Source organism: Copadichromis virginalis, linkage group LG3 (genome assembly GCF_057382275.1).
Source record: "Copadichromis virginalis isolate Kocher_CV1m ecotype Utaka linkage group LG3, C_Virginalis_male_GT1.1, whole genome shotgun sequence".
Lineage (NCBI taxonomy): Eukaryota > Metazoa > Chordata > Actinopteri > Cichliformes > Cichlidae > Copadichromis > Copadichromis virginalis.
The window spans coordinates 64,826,933-64,834,092 of NC_140620.1; the positions used below are offsets into that span (position 1 = coordinate 64,826,933).

Sequence of the window (7,160 nt, forward strand, 5' to 3'; positions counted from 1 at the left end):
CCGGGAGTCCGAGACATTCTTTCCCAGCCTCACGTGCTGCTTCCTGTCCGTCAGGAAGTCAGTGATCCACCGGCAGATGGGATCAGGCACATTCATCTGGGAAAGCTTGTCTCGGAGATGGTCTGGAAGGATGGTGTTGAAGGCAGAGCTGAAGTCCACAAACAGGATCCTGGCGTAGGTTCCTGGGGAGTCCAGATGCTGCAGGATGAAGTGTAGGGCCATGTTGATGGCGTCGTCTACAGACCTGTTGGCTCTATATGCAAACTGCAGGGGGTCCAGGAGGGGGGCCGTGAGGGTCTTGAGATGGGAGAGAACTAGGCGCTCAAATGACTTCATGACCACAGATGTCAGAGCCACGGGTCTGTAGTCATTTAGTCCAGTGATCCTAGGTTTCTTGGGGACAGGGATTATGGTAGAGGACTTGAAGCAGGCAGGCACATGACATGCCTGCAGTGAGGAGTTGAAGATGCCAGAAAACACTGGGGCCAGCTCGTTTGCACAGTGTCTGAGGGTGGCAGGAGACACACCGTCTGGGCCGGGAGCTTTCCGAGCATTCAGGTTCTTAAACTGCTTCCTCACATCTGCTTCATGAATATGAAGAGTTGTGGTCGGAGGAGGTGGTGTGAAATCCTCTTTTGTGTGGGGTGAGGGGGCGGGTGTTGTAGGTGAACGGTTTGAAGGTGGTGATGGCTCTATGGAGGGGGGAGAGGTGGGGGAATTAGTGTCCAAAGTGTCTCTATTTTTGGGGCCGTTGGAGGTGTGAAGGCTGCCTGATGGCTCGTCAAAACGGCAGTAGAAGTCGTTGAGGGTGTTGGCTAAGAGCAAGTCATCAGTGGAGTGGGGGGTTTTAGGCTTGTAATTGGTGATATTCCTAAAACCTTTCCACACAGAGGCCGAGTCATTCTCTGAGATCTGCTGCTGCATCTTCTCAGAGTGCTGATGTTTGGCAATGTCCACTTCCTTAGTGAACCTGTACTTGGCCTCTCTGTAGCAGTCCCTGTCTCCGCTTCTGAACGCCTTACTCTTTTCCAGCCACAGCTTTTTGAGTTTAGGGGTAAACCAGGGTTTGTCATTGTTATAGCTCACCCTGGTGCGTGATGGCACAATGCTGTCCTCACAGAAGTGGATATAGGAGGTGACAGTGTCCGTAAACTCGTCCAAGCTGTTAGAAGCAGCCTTCATTGTGTCCCAGTCTGTAGACTCCAAACACGTGCGAAGCTCCTCCACAGCCTCGTTGCTCCACAGTTTTTTGGTCCTCACGACAGGTTTGGAGAGCTTCAGCCTCTGTCTGTACGCGGGGATTAGGTGGATCATGACGTGGTCAGAAAGTCCGAGTGAAGCGCGCGGCACCGCGCGATAGGCCCCGCTGATCGTGCTGTAGCAGTGGTCCAATGTCCTCTCCTCTCTGGTCGGGCATTTAATATACTGCTTGTATTTCGGAAGCTCATGGCTCAGATTGGCTTTGTTAAAGTCCCCAAGAGCAATAATGAGAGAATCCGGGAATGTCCGCTCCGTGTGGAGAATCTGCTCTGCGAGTGCGCACTGAGCTGCTTGCGCATCCGCGTCTGGCGGGATGTAAACAGCGGCCAGGATGAATGAAGCAAACTCCCGCGGAGAATAAAACGGTTTGCAGTGAATAAAAAGATATTCCAGAGAGGGAGAGCAGTGCTGAGCAATCACTGTTACATCTGTGCACCAGCCACTATTGATGTAGAAGCAGACACCTCCACCTTTGGACTTACCGGAGAGAGCGGCCTGCCGGTCCGCGCGCAGCAGATGAAAGCCCTCCAGCTTGAGCGCGCAGTCCGGGATGTCCTCACTGAGCCACGACTCCGTAAAACATAAGACACAGGAGGAGGCAAAGTCTGTGTTCATGCTTCTCATCAGGGCCAGTTCGTCTATCTTATTCCAGAGTGAGCGTACATTAGAAAGGAAGATCCCAGGAAGGGCCGTTCTCAGTCCGCGTTTCCTCAAACGCACGAGTACGCCGGCTCGCTTACCTCTCTTTCGACGTCTCACTTTCCTGATCAGAGTCAGCAGTAAATCTGCCGCAGATGCGACAAATATTGGAAATAAATCCACAGGCGTTGTAGTCCTGCAGTTAAGGAGCTCTTCTCTGGTGTAAGAATATCCAGAGGATTGCCCAGACACAGAAGAAATGCACAAAAACAAGACAAAAGTAACGCACTGAAGCACCAGGGCATCCATACGCGGCGCCATCTTGGTATCATTATTAACCTTGTTGTGGAACGGCACAGGCATATCAATGCACACATACACCACACTTGGTGTTCTCTACTTTACCACAAAATATAAACTGATTTTACTAAATACATCACAGCTCCTCCCATCCAGCTTTGATGAACACATTAAGTATCAAACAATCGAGATATTTTCAGGTAAATGCCGTAACCCAATAATTGTACTTAAACTGAAATATGACACCTACTCAGTGATTTACAACATAGAGGTAGGTTGTTTCCTCTTAAACATTTTAACTGCTTTCCTTACAAAATGAACTGGAAACCTATAAGTTCAGTCTCTGAGGTGCTCTGCGATTTCTCTCAGGGTAACGTCTGCCTGTTTGGTCAGAGTCCATAGTGCTCTGTGTGGAAAGTTCAGGTGTTTGAACATTGGTGGTTTCACGTAAACCCTGAACCTCAGGTGGTGAAGCGAGGGCAAACTCTTCTGAATCTTGAGGTGTAGATGTGTCCTCTCAGGTTGCTCTGGAACTACGTGACATTCTGCATCTAGAATCTGATCAACATGTCTACGCCAGACTAAGTTGGCTCCAACATTTATGGTGTATATCAGCGGTCCGGTCCGTGAACGAATCGTGCCAGAATGCCATTTCTGACTTGGGTCTCTGTAGTCTCTGGCGAGAACTTTTTGTCCAACATTGAAGAACCTGGTTTTGTTTCTTGTTGCTTCCACCATGGAAGACTGTTTATCTTGGACATCCTTGCGAATGTCTGGTTTCAGCAAATCTAGACGTGATCTCAGATCTCATCCCATGAAGAGCATTGCAGGTGTGTGTCCAGTTGTTGCATGAGTGGTAAGACAGTAAAAAAATTGTCAATTTTCTGTTGTAGCGGTTTCCCCTCTGTGCGACTGGCTGGTTCAGCTTTGTTGCAGGATGATGGGGAGCTGAAGTGATATGTCGTATGCCGTTACTCCCAAGGAAACACTGGAACTCCTCTCCAGTAAACTGATGACCATTGTCACTTACGAGCTGTTGTGGCAGACCTGTGCGAGCAAACGGTGACCAAAGACTATTGATCGTGCTGGCAGCTGTTGCTTGCTTTACGGGGAAGATTTCTGGCCACTTTGAGTGGGCATCAACCACAACCTGGAACATTTAGTCCATAAATGGGCCAGCATAGTCTATATGAATGCGTTGCCATGGAGCGGATGGCCACTCCCACGCGTGTACAGGTGCTGTTTGAGGCTGGCGCAGCGTCTGCTGGCAAACAATGCAGGATTTAGCCATATTCTCCATTTCACAATCAGTGCCTGGCCACCAAACATAGCTTCTAGCAAGACCTTTCATCTTAACACCCAAATGTCCATCGTGCAGTGAGTCCAGTACCTTTGTACGTAGTTTGGGTGGCAGGATGACACAAGTTCCCCACATGACACATCCTTGGCAAACGGATAGTTGGTCTTTGCGGGTGGAGTACGCAGAGAACTGAGTGTCACTACAGGACGGCCAACCATTCACAGTAAGATCGTTTGACAAGATTGTGTTTTGGCTCGTTTCTCTTTTCACCTGAGCACTTGTGACAGGTAGGGGTTCCATTTGTGTAACATGAAACACAGTAGCTGGATCAGTCATTTCTTCGGTGGGTTGCATGTGTGGAAGACGTGAAAGTCCATCTGCATTTCCATGTAGCTTTGTCCCTTTGAACTCAATGGTGTAGGTGTGTGCACCCAGGAACAAAGCCCAAGCAAGCGTACGCAAGCCATGGTTGGAATACCTTTCTGAGGGTTAAAGATGGACACCAGCAGTCGGTGGTCTGTGATCAGGGTGAAGTGTCGTCCATATAAATACTGATTAAACTTCTTCACTCCCCACTCTAGACTGAGTGTTTCTCTGTCTATCTGCGTATAGTTGCGCTCGCCTGCATTTAGGGACCTTGAGACAAAGGCAAGTAGTCGTTCGGATCTATCAGGCATTTTGTGAGATAGCACGGCACCAATGCCATATGGTGAGGCATCACAGGCGAGGCGAAGTGGTAGCTTGGGGTCAAAGTGTGTCAGAACCTCCTCTGATGTAATGAGCTGCTTAACTTAACTAAATTAAATGCCTCTTCATAGTTTTTTGTCCATTTCCATTTGACATTTTGTTGTAGCAGAGAGTTCAGCGGGTGCAGGACTGTTGAAAGGTTTGGTAGAAACTTGTGGTAATAATTAATTAAGCCCAAGAATGAACGTAGCTGACTCACATTTTTAGTGTCTGGTGCCTTCAGGACTGCTTCAACTTTGTCCTCGGTTTTGTGGAGGACAAATAGGCGAAAAAAAAAATCTTTTTTTTTGTGGAGCCCATGTCTGTCGATCTTGTGTCCACAACAACAACAACTTGTCAACAGAAGAGTTTGTAGGTTTTATTAGATTATGTGTTTGTGCAGTCTGTGCATTTGTTTAATAGTTCGATGAGCCGTTTGGAATAATGCCGCCCTCTGCTGGACAGATATCGTGTTGTCCCTGAGTCCTTCTGATCCTCAGCACTTTCTATCAGGAGACAACGCACTCAGGTCCCATCTGACGTTGTTCACTTGATGTTCTGAAGCCCAGTACGGACCTTAACACGGGCTCCATGTGGACATATTAGATTAAATGTTTTTTAAGACCAGTTTCTTGAATTACATGACGGTGTGATTTTTATTTTGTGCTTTTAGTGCAGAGAGAGTCTCTGTGGAGGTTGGATGTTCTCCCCGTGTTTGTGTGGGTCCTCTCAGGGTCCTCTGGCTTCCTCCCACAGTTCACAGACATTCAGGTAGTGGGGTTAGGTTAACTGGTGAATAAGTGTGAGCGTGAACGGTCGTCTGTCTCCTCACCCTGTGTTAGCTGGGATCCACTCCAGCTCGTACATGCCCGTCAGGCACCGTCCTCATACCTGTTCTGGTAAAGCCAGTCCTGGAAGACACAGCTCACCTGGAATCTGTGTTCATGTTATAAAATGTTACATTTCATTAGAAGTTGGTTGTATTCCAGTTTTATGTTGCAGTTTTCACTTTTGAAAGGGAAGGTTAGTCCAGCTCAGTCAGATGCTGAATGCTCTCTTTCAGTACGTTGTTGTATTAAACGATGACTCAGCAGACGACACATTGTAGCCATGTTAAAAATCATGCAACAGACCCTTGGTCACGATGTCGTTGTGGGGATGTCTAAAGGCTGGGTTCCTTCTAATAACCGTAACAAGTGTTTATGGCGCTCCTTGTGATGCTGGGTCAAAGTTCAGCCTCTGAAGACCTCGACGTGTTTGAAGTTATCCACAGGCTGCGAGGTCCACTTCAAAGGTGTTCTATGTTAGATGTTGGTCAGGTTAATCAAAATGGAAACTGTTGAGTTTACACATTAACCAACATGGTCCAGCACTAAACATCGTAAAGCCTTTAGTTTTTGGAGAGAGGATGCTGCCATCAAATTCAAAATGGGCTAATATTTTTCTTTAAATGTTTCATTTTCTCACTTTGTTTAAAATACTGGTTTATAGGATTTGCAAATGATTGAATTCTGTTCTTAATCATATTTAACACAGCGGATCAAACGTGGGGAAGTGGGTGTTATATTCAGATTGTGGGATACATTTAGGAAATGTAAAACTTTTGATGTTAATGTTGTTTATTTGCAGGGTTTAAAAATAAATGTGTTTATTGTTTGAAACTCATACTTGGCCTTCTACTCTTCATGGCTGCTTAACGAAGCTAACAGGGTGGACAGTCTGAGGAGCTGGGAAAGAAAAGCGTCTGAACTGCTTTAAATTTCTTGAAGACGTTTTATCCAAGAAGTTTCTTCAGTTCTGAGAGAACGGCGCGGCGGTGGGTATGGATAATGTTGCCGAAAGAAAACGGCGGAAGAGGGGCGGCTGAAGAGTAAACTTTCAGAAGTAAGTACTGAATATTATGTCACTTATTTATGTGCAGATGTTTAATAATGAAGAACATTAAAACATTCCTGTTGGCCACATGTTGGCAAAGTTATGTGACATTAGTGATGTTTGTACTTTCAGCGTTTACTTGGTTTTAAAGCCTTTACTTTAAAATATACGCTGTTCAATAGTCGACCTTAATGTTACCTATGTTATATTGCTGCCTCTGTTCGGTGGTGTCGAGCCAAACGGACTTTAACGTGTGTTTGAACGAGCTGACGGTTCACTCGTTAAGCTGAAAGAAAGATGCTTTAATCACAGCAGTCACACATGTGTCCACTGCACCATCTGGAACTCTTCTTGTTTAGCACTCGTAATAACACAAACACTAAATCCTCCTGTTTGTAGCAGTGTGTACACCTGAGACTGTCACCTGTCTGTCTGTCCTGCACAGGGCTGAACTGGGACAAAAAATCGGCCTGGGCATTTTGACTAGAGACCGGCCCACCAAAAATGTGACGTCATTCAGGGGTAAAAACCGCAAAGGATTCTGGGAACTTGTGGCAAGAGGTACTAGCGCATGCAGGCTTTCAATTGAACTCAGCTACAGAGCGATAAAAAGAAACACAAAAAATAGCCGGTGTTGTGCCAAAAAGTGATTGTCTGCCAAAAAGTGATTGCTCGTATTTAAATTGCTATAAGTAACTTGTTGGGCTATAATATGTGAAACATATGTCAAATGCATCCCTCATGGATGACATAAAGTCATCTCTCCATCTCCATCTCCTGCTCTTTTATTTCTCTCTCTTGCTCCATCTCTCTCTGCTGCTCTTCTGTCTCCTCTGCCACAGACTTCTCCACTTTTGATGATAAATCAGCCTGGTGCAACATGTAAGGATTGGCACAATTTGTTAAGATTTTGAGGAGTTTGAGAAACTAACCTTAAGCATAAAATAAAATTTACTATCAGTAACTTCATAGCACCCGCCCAGCAGTATATAAACTCCGTCATGCTAGCTAGTACCAGTTATTCTAAGCGACTGTAAAAAGTCAGCACAACGAAAACAAA

The 7,160-nt window shown here is 46.2% G+C and overlaps 1 long non-coding RNA gene across 1 annotated transcript; it reads left to right on the forward strand.

Moving 5' to 3' along the window:
* The first annotated feature begins 6,049 nt into the window (after positions 1-6,049).
* Positions 6,050-6,662, forward strand: LOC146716635 (uncharacterized). Its single transcript, XR_014919230.1, has 2 exons — positions 6,050-6,109; positions 6,546-6,662. It is a non-coding gene; the product is annotated as an uncharacterized LOC146716635 (long non-coding RNA).
* Positions 6,663-7,160: the final 498 nt, after the last annotated feature.